The sequence below is a fragment of the Haematobia irritans genome, chromosome 5 (assembly GCF_050003625.1).
Source record: "Haematobia irritans isolate KBUSLIRL chromosome 5, ASM5000362v1, whole genome shotgun sequence".
In the NCBI taxonomy this organism is placed as follows: domain Eukaryota; kingdom Metazoa; phylum Arthropoda; class Insecta; order Diptera; family Muscidae; genus Haematobia; species Haematobia irritans.
In genome coordinates, this window is record NC_134401.1 from 163,820,774 (window position 1) to 163,838,537 (window position 17,764).

General features: G+C 24.8%; 1 protein-coding gene across 5 annotated transcripts in view; it reads left to right on the plus strand.

The window, feature by feature from the left end:
• The window catches only part of Galphao (G protein alpha o subunit), a 159,243-nt gene that overhangs the window by 14,668 nt on the left and 126,811 nt on the right, over positions 1 to 17,764 (plus strand). The gene's annotated exons all lie outside the window — the stretch shown is intronic.

The following is a 17,764-nucleotide window of genomic DNA, read 5'->3' on the forward strand; positions in this document are numbered from 1 at the left end:
TTTGTCAAATGTTTGAATTCAAACCTTTTTCAAAGATTTTAGTTGGTGAATGATTGAAAATGGTAACTATACTACCATCCGTGTTCTGGTTTACGACTTCGCAAAATGTAAAACTTTCATCTCTGCTTATTCTTAAAACAACAACAAACCCATTAATTAGGGTTTACGAGTTTTAGGCATCTTTGCGAATTCGTTATCCAGTTTTTCCAACGCAGGTCTGTCCAAAACATAAATGTTATTGATATTTGTCGAGTCAAACCGCAAGATAATCGAGAGAGGGAGAGAGAGAGAGACACATAAACGCAAACATTATGATATTATGTTGGCAGAGACATCTAGAGCAGGATTGCCGTTTGGTCCGATCGGACCAAACTTGGTCCAAAAAATTAATAATTTTTAAATTTGGTCCGATGGTCGGACCAAATGGAATTTGATTGTTTTTGGTCCATTTTCGCCAAATCGGTAATTTTTTAAAAATTTTCTATAAAAATAAAATTTTGACAAAATTTTCTATAGAAATAAAATGTTGACAAAATGTTCTATAGAAAAATTTTTTTGACAAAATTTTCTATAGAAATAAAATTTTGAGAAAATGTTCTATAGAAATAAAATTTTAACAAAATTTTCTATAGAAGTAAAATTTTGACAAAATTTTCTATAGAAATAAAATTTTGACAAAATTTGCTATAGAAATAAAATTTTGACAAAATTTGCTATAGAAATAAAATTTTGACAACATTTTCTATAGAAATAAAATTTTGACAATTTTCTATAGAAATAAAATTTTGACAACATTTTCTATAGAAATAAAATTTTGACAAAATTTTCTATAGAAATAAATTTTTGACAAAATTTTCTAAAGAAATAAAATTTTGAAAAAAATTTCTATAGAAATAAAATGTTGACAAAATTTTCTATAGAAAAAAAATTTTGACAAACTTTTCTATAGAAATAAAATTTTGACAAAATTTGCTATAGAAATAAAATTTTGACAAAATTTGCTATAGAAATAAAATTTTAACAAAATTTTCTATAAAAATAAAATTTTGACAAACTTTTTTATAAAAATAAAATTTTAACACAATTTTAACAAAATTTTCTATAGAAATAAAATTTTGACAAAATGTTCTATAAAAATAAAATCTTGACAAAATTTTCTATAGAAATAAAATTTTGACAAAATTGTCTATAGAAATAAAATTTTAAGAAAATTTTCTATAGAAGTAAAATTTTGACAAAATTTTCTATAGAAGTAAAATTTTGACAAACTTTTCTATAGAAATAAAATGTTGGCAAAATTTTCTACAAAAATAAAATTTTGACAAAATTTTCTATAGAAATAAAATTTTGACAAAATTTTCTATAAAAATAAAATGTTGGCAAAATTTTCGATAAAAATAAAATGTTGGCAAAATTTTCTATAGAAATAAAATGTTGACAAAATTTTCTATAGAAATAAAATTTTGACAACATTTTTTATAGATATAAAATTTTGACAAAATTTTTTATAGAAATAAAATTTTAACAAACTTTTCTATAGAAATAAAATTTTAACAATATTTTCTATAGAAATAAAATGTTGACAAAAGTTTAAATAGAAGTAAAATTTTAACAAAATTTTCTATAGAAATAAAATTTTGACAAAATTTTCTATAGAAATAAAATGTTGACAAAATTTTCTATAGAAATAAAATTTTGACAAAATTTTCTATAGAAATAAAATTTTGACAACCTTTCTATAGAAATAAAATTTGAATAAAATCTTCTATAAAAATAAAATGTTGACAAAAGTTTCTATAGAAATGAAATTTTGACAAAATTTTCTATAGAAATAAAATTTTGACAAACTTTTCTACAGAAATACAATTTTGACAAAGTTTTCTATAGAAATAAAATGTTGACAAAATTTTCTATAGAAATAAAGTGTGGACTAAAGTTTCTATAGATAAAATTTTGACAAACTTTTCTATAGAAATTAAATTTTAACAAAATTTTCTATAGAAATAAAATGTTGACAAAAGTGTCTATAGAAGTAAAATTTTAACAAAATTTTCTATAGAAATAAAATTTTGACAAAATTTTCTATAGAAGTAAAATTTTGACAAAAATTTTCTATAGAAATAAAATTTTGACAAAATTTTCTATAGAAATAAAATGTTGACAAAACTTTCTATACAAAAAAAATTTTGCAAAATTTTCTATAGAAATAAAATTTTGACAAACTTTTCTATAGAAATAAAATTTTAACAAAATTTTCTATAGAAATAAAATTTTGACAAACTTTTCTATAGAAATAAAATTTTAGCAAAATTTTCTATAAAAATAAAATTTTGACAAAATTTTCTATAGAAGTAAAATTTTAACAAAATTTTCTATAGAAATAAAATTTTGACAAAATTTTCTGTAAAAATAAAATGTTGACAAAATTTTCTATAAAAATAAAATTTTCACAAAATTTTCTATAGAAATGAAATCTTAACAAAATCTTCTATAGAAATAAAATTTTGACAACATTTTCTATAAAAATAAAATGTTGACAAAATTTTCTATAGAAATAAAATATTTACAAAAATTTCTACAGATATAAAATATTGACAAAATTGTCTATAGAAATAAAATTTATACAACTTTTTCTTTAGAAATAAATAGAAAAAATTGAATAGAAATAGAAATTTGACAAAATTTTCTATCGAAGTAAAATCTTAACTAATAATTTAAATTGGAAAAATATCCGCTGGTACGAATTTTGGTCCAATTGTGGAAAAATGTTGATCCAGAATTAAAATTCATTGTTGCAACGCTGTCTAGCGCTTCAGTTTTGCCATGATCTTTAAGAGAACGAAAAACAGAGCTGTGTTAAATAGGCGAAATATCTCTGTAATGTAATAAACATAGATCATTCAACTTATGTAGCGGAGAAAGAGAGAGAGGACGATGACGAGAAACAGAAATGTGTTGAGTAGGTGAAATATTCCTGTAAACTTTACATTGTAGAGGTGGATATTACGTTAAACTCGCCATTTTTCACGATTACTTTTCTTCAATAATCCATTTTAAGGAATACAAATTTTGTAAAAAGTTGCTTTGGGCTATTCCTCATGAAGTTATAATAAAATTTGCAACAAAGATGTATAATTTTATGCCTTTTTTAACTGATTTAGTTTTCATTTTAGCGGCTAAACTCGAACTTAATACTCACCTTAAAGTAATAAAAAGAGATCTTTTAATTAGGTAGCGGAGAGCGAGAGAGAAAGAGATAGGGTGATGATAAAATATGTGTCAGACACATAAAAGAGCATTTAATACTAAGAGATAGCCTTGTCAATGGGTGCACAAATATCACGATGTAGAAGAGTATGAACAGAAATTACTTTTTCTTTAAGTTTTGTTTCCAATGTAGCTCTTCCCAGGAAAAAACGTCAAAAGTTTAATATGCACAATAAATATTCACTTTTCCATACACATACTTTGTATAACATATCAATACAAAAGCAAAAATGTTATTAATATTTTTTTGCGTGCAAATTGCAAGATATTATGTTAGTAGAGACCTACACACAAAAAATTTTTTTCTGAATCAATCACGAAATTAATTGATCCAATTAATTTTTTAATTGAAAAGTCTTCAATCACAGAAATGATAGTATCAATTAAAAAATTAATTGACACTCAATTAAAAAATTAATTGATCCAATTAAAAAATTAATTGATACTATTAATTTGTGTGATTGATTTTTATTTCAATTAAAAATTTTGTTGATTCAATTAAATTTTTAATTGAATATTTTTTAAAACTCTATTAAGATTTTAATTGGAAAAATTTTCTTGAAATTTTTTTCTGTGTATGAAGCTTCAAATTGACAGTGACAAAGTTTCTTCTTAGTACTAAATGCTCTTTAGAGACATTTCAATAAGAGTTGCACATAAAGGCCAAAAGAAAAATTGCGTTTTCTAAGACAAAAATATTACAAAAGGAAGTCGTTTTTTGTTAAAAAAAAACTATGTTTTCTACCTGCATGTCAATTACTCTCCTTGCAATTAGTTCATGAATCACTAAGGAGTCTTTTTTTCCTCTAGGATTCCTTTTCCCATCTCAATTTTCTAGTCCCCGTACAAATTCAAAATCTCTAGAGAGGAAGCCAAATAAAAAATGAATTCTTTTCTAGCCATTTGACACAAGATGTCATATAATAGCGCCATACTATTTAGTACTGACTTGTAATATTTATTTCTCATTTCCTGGAAGCAAAAAAAAAGAAAAAAAAAACAGTTTAAATAAAATTATTATGGCCTTTGTAAGACTTTGAGCCAGGACATAGATTGAGAACAGAGGAAGAAGGAGAAGTATGAGGAGGTATGCTGTGAACATTGCTAACAATCAACAATAACTCAAAAAGTGAAGAACAAACAAATACGAGAAAAGGGGAAAATATTGCCATAAAATTGAAATTATGACAGCACGGTGGCGCTAATGTTTTTTTGTTTTTCATAAACCCAAGAACTTAATGTGTTCCCCACCACGGGTTTGTTGTAATACAAACATAAGATGGATCTTCGTGTGGTTGTGTTGTGTTGAGGTTTACTACCTCATATATTCCTGACTTATGGTAATGGTAAAAACTGTCTTGTATGGATTTGCACCGTTGACGATGTTGAATGGTTAAGCCATGTGAAAAAATGCTCATACTCTAAATTGCAGTCATTCAAATGATGGCCTGCTATTGTCTTAACTGCAAAACGACAATGCACTACCTACCACTAACCATGCTGGCGACAGTAATAATATGGTGTAGTGACGACATGGGGAAAATATAGAAGAAGGTGAAGTCTGAAAAGAACTGTTTTGTCTGTCTCAAACCAATGCAGGTTTACTGCAATTATGAATATGGGCAATGTTCCGCAACACAATACTGGAGTTTAGCACTACACTTTGTTTAGATTTTCTTAGGCCCGTTTGTTTGTTTGTTTCCTTTCACCAAAGAAGTGAAGCTTACCTTTTCGTATGTAACTCCGAAAAACATAGTATGGAATACTATGGAATACTATGGAAAATTTTGTAATATTAAGGAAAGATTTATTTAACATAAATCATTTTGTGATTTTTTAAATATTCAAAATTGCCACCAGTTTTACTATTCGGGGATAATCATTTCATCGCGGTGGCTCTGGAAGTCTAAATTCCTACCGAGACTCAGTTCCTACTGAGGAAGAATTGAATTTTTCATGATCTAAATGATTTTCGATCAAATGTTGATCGACTTAAATCGAATCTTAATCTTAACAGTTTGTAATTTGCGTATTTTCATTAAGATTAGAAATTAGGAAGAAGGTAAAACTATAAAAAAAAAAACTATGAAATTTCTGCCATCCCCAATTCTATGTTTAGCTCAATGACAAGGGACCTCCTTTTTATACCAAAGTATTAACGGTGTTACTCAAGTTTTTGGTGTTCGGTCGAAACTGGGATTGAACCCATGACCCTTTATGCAAAGCGAGCTTGACAAACATTGCATCACGGTACCTAGATAGATCTAATATAATGCGTAGGGATTGTAAGCAGTATCAAGAAGTAGACTTTTCGACTTTTCAAAATTTGGAAAAATTAAAAAATGGGTAATTATCGACTTTGAGAGTTTTCGGTGTTTTTCAAAAATTGAAAAAATCGATTTTATGGTTAAATCCCATAATTTTACACGTTCATATTATCTGTGTGTTTGCACATATGCATCTCCTTTTAAATAATTTTAAATAAATTACATCGTTCCCTTCCAATCCTATGCCAATTTTTCGATTTATTCGTTAAAAATTTATTGATCGATTTTTACCGACATCAAAAGTCGTTCAGAGTCGATCTTCAAATTCGTATTTGAAGACAACATAAAGTTGAATTCAAAAAGTCGAAATGCCAGTTTTCGACTTCCAAATCCCTATTATGGCAAATGACAAGAATCTAAATATGAATAATAACAACAATCTACTTTGCCCTGTTGAAATTTAAAGAATAGTTGATTTGTACCTTGTCTTGCCTTGCCATCATTGTTATATATCCTTTAGGCGTGAAAAAAAGAGGAGATTATATCGTGCACCAAATAAACTCTCTTGGATATACATATAGTAATGCAAGAGCCAGAATTATAGGGATGTCTATGTCAACATTTGTCTAATAGATCTTTCACCAATAAAAAGAGAAATGTCTAGTGTGTTTTCAAATTTGCCTCTTAAATACTTTAAAATATTAGCAGTTTTGAAATACTTTGAATGATCACTTAATGGCACTAAACCTATTTATAAGATAAACAAATTGAATTTTCTATATATGTTATTTATAAATTAAATGAACTAGAATGTTGTAAAATGAAATGTTGATTTTTTACTCTCATTACACAATCCCTACTCAGTGACAACGGCAAATACAGTAACATAAGTAACTGTAGTAGCAGAAACAACACGGATTACCCTGCTCTCTGCATATACAACGTGTACAACTAAAGAAGATAATGACAAGAGAAGAGTTTATCACTTAAAAATGCATCACTATCGACCAAATACACAACAATAGCCATGAAGTAGTCATTGTATTGGGGGATACAAGAGAACGCTGCGAATGGGAGAGAAGTGTAATAACGAGAACAATCACTTGTTTGTGAGCAGCTCAAACCAAAAAGCAAATTTACAATTCACTGCACGAGGAGAATGTCTTAACATTAACATGCTTTAGTCGCTAAAAGCATCATTATTATCATCATCATTCTCCCCTATTCGTCATTATCAACAGCCTCATCAACATAATCCCCATTGTATCTGTGTTGTTGTAAAACAAAAAAACAGATGCTTTGGAGTTTAATGCAACAACAATGGCATTTTAATGGGCTTTCACACTTCATTGAAAGTCAGAGTTGCGATGCAGCAATAATGCAGCACAATGCACATACCTAGGAATGTATATTCTAGTATCCTCATTCCTTTTACAGATACACAGTAGCGAAATTGGGAAGCTTGAAAGGCCCCTTATAAAAATTTTCTATAGAAATTTATCTATTAGAAAATTTTATCTATAAAAATGAAATGTTGGAAAATTTTCTAAAGAAGTAAAATTTTGAAAAAATTTTCTATAGAAATAAAATTTTGACAACATTTTTTATAGAAATAAAATTTTGACCAAATTTTCTATAGAAATAAAATTTTGACCAAATTTTCTATAGAAATAAAATTTTGATAAAATTTTCTAAAGAACTAAAATTTTGACACAATTTTCTATAGAACGAAAATTTTGACAAAATCTTCTATAGAATTAAAATTTTAAGTAAATTTTCTATAGAAATAAAATGTGGACAAAATTTTCTATAGAAATAAAATTTTGACACAATTTTTTTATAGAAATCAAATTTTGACGAAATTGTCTATGGACCTAAAATTTTGAGAAAATTTCTATATAGAAATAAAATTTTGACAATTTTCTATAGAAGTACAATTTTTGCCAATTTTCTATAGAAATGTTGACAAAATTTTCTATAAAAATAAAATTTTTAGAAAATTGTCTATAGAAATACAATTTTGAGAAAATTTTCTATAGAAATAAAATTTTGAGAAAATTTTCTAAAGAAATAAAATTTTGTGAAAATATTCTATAGAAATAAAATTTTGGGAAAGTAGAAATATAATTTTGGGAAAATTGTCTATAGAAATAAAATTTTGGAAAATTTTTCTATAGAAATAAAATGTTGGGAAAATTTTCTATAGAAATAAAATTTTAACAATTTTTTTTTATAGAAATCAAATTTTGACGAAATTGTCTACACCCTCACAAAAAATCGCTTCTGTAACATATACTCCCAAACATATTTTGCTTCAGGCATATACATTTTTGGGTATTGCCCAAACATTTATATGTTTGATCTCTACCAATATATAATATGTTTGAAAGCATATTGGTCTAAACAATATATGTTTGGGTAGTCTAAGTTCCAAACATGTTGTATTTTTGCATCCAAATTCAATAATGTTGTCTTCCAAAAAACTATGTTATTATGTGACCATATAATATGTTTGGAAGCATTTTGCACCCAAAAATATTATATGCTTAAAAAAATTCTCCCAAACAATATTGTGCTCAAAATTTTATTTATTTTTTTATATATTTACAATCATAATGAATTATGAAAATAAACAGGTAATATAGGTGCTAACAACATAGGTTTTCGACCTGAATGCTCCAAATTTTGTTTCTGCCCAATTGTATATTCCCCGACATCTTTCTCACTTCCACGAGATTTTTTAGTTCTTAGCACCTTTTTCTGTAATACAAATATTGTAGAAGAAATTATTCAATTTTATGATTTTTTTTTTATTTTAATTTTACCTTTTGCCGGACGGGGATTCGAACAGCGGACCACACAGTTTGTAAGGATAAAAGAAGTAGCGATCAATTGCCCAAGGAAAAATAAAATGTTAATTTTGTAATAACAAGCAACAACCACCAACTTAATTCAATATCGCTCCCTGTTAAATAGCGCTCCAAGCTACTAAACACATATATGTTTATAGGCTATTTCTAAATTAATATATGTTTGCATTCAAGCATATTATATTTACAAACATTTTATGTCCCAAACATAATATGTTCTAACATATTAACATATATGTCCCAAACATGTTATGCTAGTTTATGAACATTATATGCTTGCACTCAAAAATATTGTGTTTAAAAATTTGTGTTCCAAACATATAATGTTTATAGCCAAACATATGAAAAACAGTCTTTTTCAACCGTGTATAGACCTAAAATTTTGAGAAAATTTTTCTATAGAAATAAAATTTTGACAAAATTTTTCTATAGAAATACAATTTTTGCAAAATCTCTATAGAATAAAAAGTTGACAAAATTTAGTATAAAAATAAAATAAATAAAATTTTGGAAAATTTTTCTATAGAAATAAAATTTTGGGAAATTTTTCTATAAAAATAAAATTGTGAGGAAATTTTTTATAGAAATAAAATTTTGAGAAAATTTTCTATATACAGAAAAAAATATCACGAAAATATTTCCAATTAAAAAGTTGATTGAAGTTGAAAATTTTTTCAATTAGTAAATTAATTGATACAATTAACTTTTTAATCAAGATAGAAAAATTAAAGTTAACTATGTCAATGATTGAAAGTTTTAAAAATTTTCAACTAAAAAATTAATTGATACAATAAACTTTTTAATCAAACTCAGAAGACTAAGTCAAATAAAAAAAGCGATGGAATTTTTAACTAAAAATATATGTCAAACAATCAATTTTTTAATAAAAAAAAAAAACACTAAACAGTTAAGTAATTAATTGAAAATATATACGTTTTTAATGAAAAAATTAATTGAGTTTTGAAATCAACATCAATTAGATTTTTATTTGAATCAATTAAATGAAATTTGCAAATGAAATCAATTAATTTTTTAATCAAGTTTTTTTTATTTAATGTCCAATTAAAACTGTGATTGATACTATCATTTTCGTTATTGAAGACATTTCAATTAAAAAATTAATTGGAACAATTAATTTCGTGATTGAAACAGAATTTTTTTTGTGTGTAGAAATAAAATTTTAAAAAAATGTTTCTGTAGAAATAAAATGTTGACGAAATTTTCTATAGAAATAAAACTTTGACAAAATTTTCTATAGAAATAAAATTTTGAGAAAATTGTCTTTAGAAATGCAATTTTCGGAAAATTTTCTGTAGAAATACAATTTTCGCAAAATTTTCCAAAGAAATAAAATTTTGACAAAATTTTCTATAGAAATAAAATTTTGTGAACATTTTCTATAGAAATAAATTTTGACAAAATATTCTATAAAAATAAAATTTTGTGTAATTTTTCTATATAAATAAAGTTTGAGAAAATATTCTATAGAAATAAAATTTTGACAAAATATTCTATAGAAATAAAATTTTGACAAAACATTTTTTATAGACTTTAAGAATAAGAACATTTTTTTTTTATAGATTTTAGATCTCAATATAATTAAAATAAATAGACCACCGCCTAACTTCAATTGGCATCACGGTTATTACAGTTGGTAGAATTCTACCAAAAATGGTAGATTTTTTAATGCTTGGTAGATAAATTGAATTCTTATTGTTTCGGCAGATTTTGGAAAATATTCCTCTCCAACAAAGAAGTACTTCACAAATAGTCTATAGAAATAAAATTTTGACAAAATTTGTTACAGAAATAAAATTTTGACAAAATTTTCTATAGAAATAAAATTTTGACAAAATTTTATACAGAAATAAAATGTTGACATTTTCTATAGAAATAAAATTTTGACAAAAATATAGAAATAAAATTTTGACAAAATTTTCTACAGAAATAAAATTTTGACAAAATTTTATACAGAAATAAAATTTTGACATTTTCTATAGAAATAAAATTTTGACGACATTTTCTATAGAAATAAAATTTTAACAAAATTTTGTGAAAATTTTGGGAAAATTTTCTATAGAAATAAAACTTTGATAAAAATTTCTATAGAGCTAAAATTTTCTATAGAAATAAATTTTTGTGAAAATTTTCTATAGAAGTAAATTTTTGACAAAATTTTCTATAGAAATAAAATTTTGACAAAATTTTCTACAGAAATAAAATTTTGACAAAAATTTCTATAGAAATAAAATTTTGACAAAATTTTCTATAGAAATAAAATTTTGACAAAATTTTCTATAGAAATAAAATTTTCACAAAATTTTATACAGAAATAACAAAATTTTGAGAAAATTTTCTATAGAAATAAAACTTTGATAAAATTTTCTATAGAGCTAAAATTTTCTATAGAAATAAAATTTTGTGAAAATTTTCTATAGAAATAAAATTTTGACAAAATTTTCTATAGAAATAAATTTTTGACAAAATTTTCTATAGAAATAATTTTTTGTGAAAATTTTCTATAGAAACAAAAATTTTAACAAAATTTGTGTAGAAATAAAATTTTAAAAAAAATTTTCCCTAACATCAAGGCCTTTATAGGTATCCTTCATTTGAAATTCTCCTATATTCCTATATATATATATCCTATATATGTATATGCTACAATATACGAACTAGAATGTGGCAAATGATTCATAAAAACAAAAACAATGACTTTGTGATGATGATGTTGTTATTGCCGTTGTGATTTATTTTTAAAGTGGGGTTAAAGTGCTATTGGCGATAAACAAAATGTTGTTGGATGAAATAAATCTCTATAACAACACCGACAAAACAATACCTACTTCCCGGAGAGTTGTGCAGGCTGCATAGGAGGTTAATTTGCCACTTTACTTCCTGTCATAGTGTTAGTTGTACGTACTCTCGTTTTATATTGTTCATGTGAATTTGACGGCAAATAGGAGACAGTAGAATACTTGAAGCATATGAAGTCAAGTGTTTTAGTTTCACATATAGATGGCGTTGGGGTTTCTATTAAATACACATTAATAGAATTTATTGAATATTTCTTGTAACATTTATTGTATTGGTATGATGACTGGTATCATATGTAAATTTTAATAATAAAAAGTCGCAACATATGTGAATGTAATTTAAATAATTCTGTTTCTCAAATATATGTATATATTTTTTTAATTACTTTAATATCTATGTGACAACTCAAATGAACAATTCTACTCTCTCTCACACACACACCTCAGAAGCTTTTTTGCAAAAGTTGTTCTATCACATAATTCATTGTAAAATGTCGGCAGCCATAGAACATGTCTTGTACTATATACATACACGAGTTGGAACAATCTTGTTAAAATTCTAATTATTTTTTCCTTACACATATGCCTGATATAAAAACATCTACACCCTCTTTTATTACTCGGTTGTTAAGCGAACACAAATGTTGTCTTAAGGCGGAAGACAGGACATGTACATATATGACTTCATTATGATGCAAGAATTTGAATTTCTTAAAATTTTATCAAAAATCTGTACATGGATTAAAATGAAATTAACTGCTTTAGAAATGATTGTAATATTTTTCTATGGATAAATTTTGTTAAAATTTTTCTCAAAATTTTATTTCTATAGAAATTTAGTTTAAAAAATTTATTAGATTTTTTCGAAATTGTTTCCCTATATAAAATCAACTTTAGAATTTATTGTAAATTTTTTCTATGGAGACATTTTGTTAACATTTTATTTCTGTAGAAATTTTTCTCAACATTTTTTTATAGAAATTTTGACTAAAAATTTTATTAGAAACGTTTTTTTTTTTCGTTTTTATTCCTACATACACACAAACAATTATTTTTTGTTTTCAATCACGAAATTAATTGGCCCAATTAATTTTTAATTGAAATGTCTTCAATCACAGAAATGATACTATAAATTAAAAAATTAATTGATCCTATTAATTTTTAGTGATTGATTTTTGTTTCATTTTAAAACTTGTTTAATCAATAAATTTTCAATTAATTATTTTTTAAGACTTTAATTGGAAAAACATTTTTCAATTTTTTTTAATATGTATAGAAAAAATTAAATTTTCTTATAGAGAACATTTTAATTTTTTTTGGAAAATTAAAAAATATTGCTTTAGAAGTTATTGTCAATTTTTTTCTATGAAAATATTTTGTTAATATTTTATTGCTGTAGATTTTTTTTCCAAATTTATTTTTTTATACCCTGCTCCACACTGTGGAACAGGGTATTATAAGTTAGTGCATATGTTTGCAACACCCAGAAGGAGGCGAGATAGACACATGGTGTCTTTGGGAAAAATGCTCAGGGTGGGCTCTTGAGTCGATATAGCGATGTCCGTCTGTCTGTGAACACATTTTTGTGATCAAAGTCTAGGTCGCAGTTTCAGCCCAATCGACTTCAAATTTGGCACAAGTATGTGTTTTGGCTCAGAATAGATCCCTATTGATTTTGGAAGAAATCGGTTCAAAGTTAGATATAGCTCCCATATATATCTTTCGCCCGATATGCACTTATATGGACCCAGAAACCAAGTTTTACCCAGATTTGCTTGAAATTTTGCACCAGGAGAACAATAAGTACTATAGTCAGGTGTGCCAAATTTAATTGAAATCGGTTCAGATTGAGATATAGCTCTCATACACATCTTTCGCCCGATATAGACTTATATGGCCCCAGAAGCCAGAGTTTTAGCCCAATTTGGTTGAAATTATGCCCTAGGAGTACAATTAGTAGTGTAGTCAAGTGTGCTAAATTTTATTGAAATCGGTTCAGATTTAGATATAGATCCCATATATATCTTTCGCCCGATATTCCGTCATATGACCACAGAGCTCAAAGTTGTAGTCCGATTTACGTGAAATTTTTCACAGGCAATAGAACTAACATACTAAGTATGCGTGTCAAATTTTGTTGAAATCGGTTCAGATTTCTATATAGCTTCCATATATATGCTTTTCCGATTTGGGCAAAAATGACCAAAATACCCACATTTTCCTTATAAAATCGCCACTGCTAAGTCGAAAACTTGTAAAAGTGTCTCAAATTTTCCTCTATTTCTAATACATATCTATCGACCGATATATCATTAATACACTTTTGCGAAGTTGCCTCAAAATTGGTTCAGATTAAAATGTTTCCCATATTTGTTTTATTAACATAGTGTGCCATCCCAGGGCATTAGCCGACTTAAATTTTAAGTCTATAGTTTATAAATTTTGTTCAGATGGAGTCAGATTTAAATGTCTGTATTTGGGACAAAAACCTTTATATATAGCACCCAACACATTTAACGGATTTGATATAGTATCGAAAATGTGGATTTACAAAGTGGTGCAGGATATAATATAGTCGGCCCCGCCCGACTTTAGACTTTCCTTACTTGTTATTCCTACATACACACAAATATTTTTTGTTCTCAATCACGAAATTAATTGGTCCAATTAATTTTTAAAATCCAATTAAATTAAAAATTAATTGGTCCTATTAATTTTTTGTGATTGATTTTGTTTCTATTATAATATTTTTTTTTAATCAATAAATTTTAATTGATTATTTTTTAAAACTCAATTAAGACTTTAAATCGAAAAATTTTCGTGAATTTTGTTTTTCTGTATATAATCAACATTTTTCAATTTTTTTTTTTTTAATATGTATAGAAAAAATTATATTTTCTTATAGAGAACATTTTAAATTTTTTTGCAAAATTAAAAAATATTGCTTTAGAAGTTATTGTCAATTGTTTTCTATGAAAATATTTTTTTAATATTTTATTGCTTTAGATTTTTTTTTAAATTTTATTTCTATAGAAATTTTAGTCAACATTTTATTAGAAACGGGTTTTTTTCGAAATTTTTTATCTATTTATCGTCAAAGCTAAATTCCTCACGGTATTTTCGATACCACAATGGCTTCCATAGCACATTTTCAATTCGTTTCCCATTTCAAAATCAATTGTTTGTTCTTTACAGATTTTTCGATATCTAATATCCTTTATTACCTTCTTGACTACTTGAAATGAAATTAAAAAATGACTGCTTTGCGATTATTTTGTCATTTCTATGTCTTTTTTGATAAGCGGACAGCTTTTACAACTTTTTCAATCAAAATAGCCTTCTCTCTCCGCAAACACACACAATAACCATGCAAAAGATATCAGCGTAAAACCACACTTCTATCAAAATATTCATTACCATCTCACAATGAATAGTGCAGGCACTGACGTGTCTATATATGCCTAGAATACAAGCAGATTGTCAATCAAAGCTTAGTGTTCTATACACCTTGGAAGTAATTAAAACCATAGGAACCAATAACAGATCCTTACTGGTAGCCTATAGCAAACTAACCACAACAATGGACTAACTAACTAACCGCATATGCATCCATGGCCAAACCACACACCACCAACTCTCCGCATGTCATAGAAGTCAGGGCAAAGACATTGATATCACCAACATCATCATCATCATCGACTGTAGTTGTGTTGTCTGTCACGGTTTACAGGACGATAATGGTTGAGAAGCAACAAATAGTTTTTTTTTTACAAAAACAAGAGAAAAAAATGTGTGTACCCTCATATGCCACCAGCAACAAGCATGAATGCATACAAATATGCACTCTCACTCTTCTGCCCTTCTATAGTGCTTGGTATGTGTGGGTGGTGTATTTGTGGCGTTATTGTTTTAATATTGGCGTCCATGCACACACCCACACTTTACATACATTATCTCTGGCAAGTGAATAACTTGGCCAAAAAGCTAGAGAACGTTAGAAAAATGAAAAACAAAAACCTTTTTATTTTGCCTACTTAAATTTCTAACAGCTCTTGAATAGGATTGAATCTGTCTGTTTTTTACATGTGTGAGTAGGTTTGGGTGTTGTACTTAGGTGGGTGGTTAGACTGTTAAAATATTCACCCTACCTACCCAAAATGTACGTAAACAACAATTTTTACTTTACTCTTTCTCTACCATTCCCACTTCCCACATTTAATGGCTCTCTATACATGTGTATGGTATAGGGATCACGGTTGCCACTCGAGACTAAAATAATCTACCAAAATTTTGGAGACAATTTTCCAAAAAATTGTTTTTTGCAAAAATTATAAGACAATTTTATCAAATATTCTATAATAAAGTTTCTCAACATTTTATTTCTATAGTAAATTCTCTCAAAATTTTATTTCTATAGAAAATATTGTGAAAATTTTATTTCTATAGAAAATTTTGTCCAAAATTTTATTTCTATAGAAAATTTTGTCAAAATTTTATTTGTATTGAAAATTTTGTCAAAATTTTATTTCTATAGATTTTTCTTTCAAAATTTTATTTCTATAGATTTTTTTTCAAAATTTTATTTCTATACAATTTTTTTTTCAAAATTTTATTTCTATAGATTTTTTTTTTTCAAAATTTTATTTCTATAGATTTTTTTTTTTAAGATTTTATTTCTATAGAAAATTGTGTGAAAATTTCATTTCTATAGAAAATTTTGCCAAAATTTTTTTCTATAGAAAATTTTGTCAAAATTTTTTTCTATAGAAAATTTTCTCAAAATTTTATTTCTATAGAAAATTTTGTTTAAATTTTATTTCTATAGAAAATTTTGTTTAAATTTTATTTCTATAGAAAATTTTGTCAAAATGTCATTTTTACAGTAAATGTTGTCAAAATTTTATTTCTATAGAATTTTTTTTTTTCAAAATTTTATTTCTATAATTTTTTTTTTCAAGATTTTATTTCTATAGAAAATTTTGTCAAAATTTTATTTCTATTGAAACTTTTGTCAAAATTTTATTTCTATAGAAAATTTTGTTTAAATTTTATTTCTATAGAAAATTTTGTCAAAATGTCATTTTTACAGTAAATGTTGTCAAAATTTTATTTCTATAGAATTTTTTTTTTTCAAAATTTTATTTCTATAATTTTTTTTTTTCAAGATTTTATTTCTATAGAAAATTTTGTCAAAATTTTATTTCTATTGAAACTTTTGTCAAAATTTTGATTTCTATAGAAAATTTTGTCAAAATTTTATTTCTATTGAAAATTTGGTCAAAATTTTATTTCTATAGAAATTTTTTTCATAATGTTATTTCTATAGAAAAATTTATCAACATTTTTTTTTCAAGATTTTATTTCTATATATAGAAATGAAATTTTCACAAAATTTTGAAAATTTCATTTCTATAGAACATTTTGTCAAAATTGTTTTCTATAGAAAATTTTGTCAAAATTTTATTTCTATAGAAAATTTTATCAAAATTTTATTTCTTAGAAAATTTTATTAAATTTTGATTTCTACAGAAAATTTTGTCAAAATTTTATTTCTATAGAAAATTTTGTCAAAATTTAAATTCAGTAGGAAATTTTCTCAAAATTTTATTTCTATAGAAAATTTTGTCTAAATTTTATTTCTATAGAAAATTTTGTCAAAATATTTTTTCTATAATTTTTTTTTCAAACTTTTATTTTTATAGAAAATTTTATCAAAATGTTATTTTTATAGAAAATTTCGTCAAAATTTTATTTCTATAGAAAATTTTGTCAAAATTTTATTTCTATCGAAAATTTTGTCAAAATTTTATTTCTTTAGAAAATGTTCGCAAAAATTTTATTTCTCTAGAAAAATTTGTCAAAATTTTATTTCTATTGAAAATTTTGTCAAAATTTTATTTCTATAGAAAATTTTCTCAAAATTTTATTTCTATAGAAAATTTTGTCTAAATTTTATTTCTATAGAAAATTTTGTCAAAATATTTTTTCTATAATTTTTTTTTCAAACTTTTATTTTTATAGAAAATTTTATCAAAATGTTATTTTTATAGAAAATTTCGTCAAAATTTTATTTCTATAGAAAATTTTGTCAAAATTTAAATTCAGTAGGAAATTTTGAAAATTTTTTTATTTCTTTAGAACATTTTGTCAAAATTTTATTTCTATAGAAAATTTTATCCAAATTTTATTTCATAGAAAATTTTGTCAAAATTTTATTTCTATAGAAAATTTTATCAACATTTTTTCCTATAGAAAATTTTGTCCAAATGTTATTTCTATAGAAAATTTTGTCAAAATGTTATTTCTATAGAAATTTTTGTTAAAATTTTATTTCTAAAGAAATTTTTGTCAAAATTTTATTTCTATAGATTTTTTTTTTCAAAAAATTTATTTCTATAGAAAATTTTGTCAGAATTTTATTTGTATAGAAAATTTTGTCACAATTTTATATAGAAAATTTTATCAACATATTTTCCTATAGAAAATTTTGACAACATTTTCTATAGAAAATTTTGTCAAAATTTTATTTCTATAGAAAATTTCG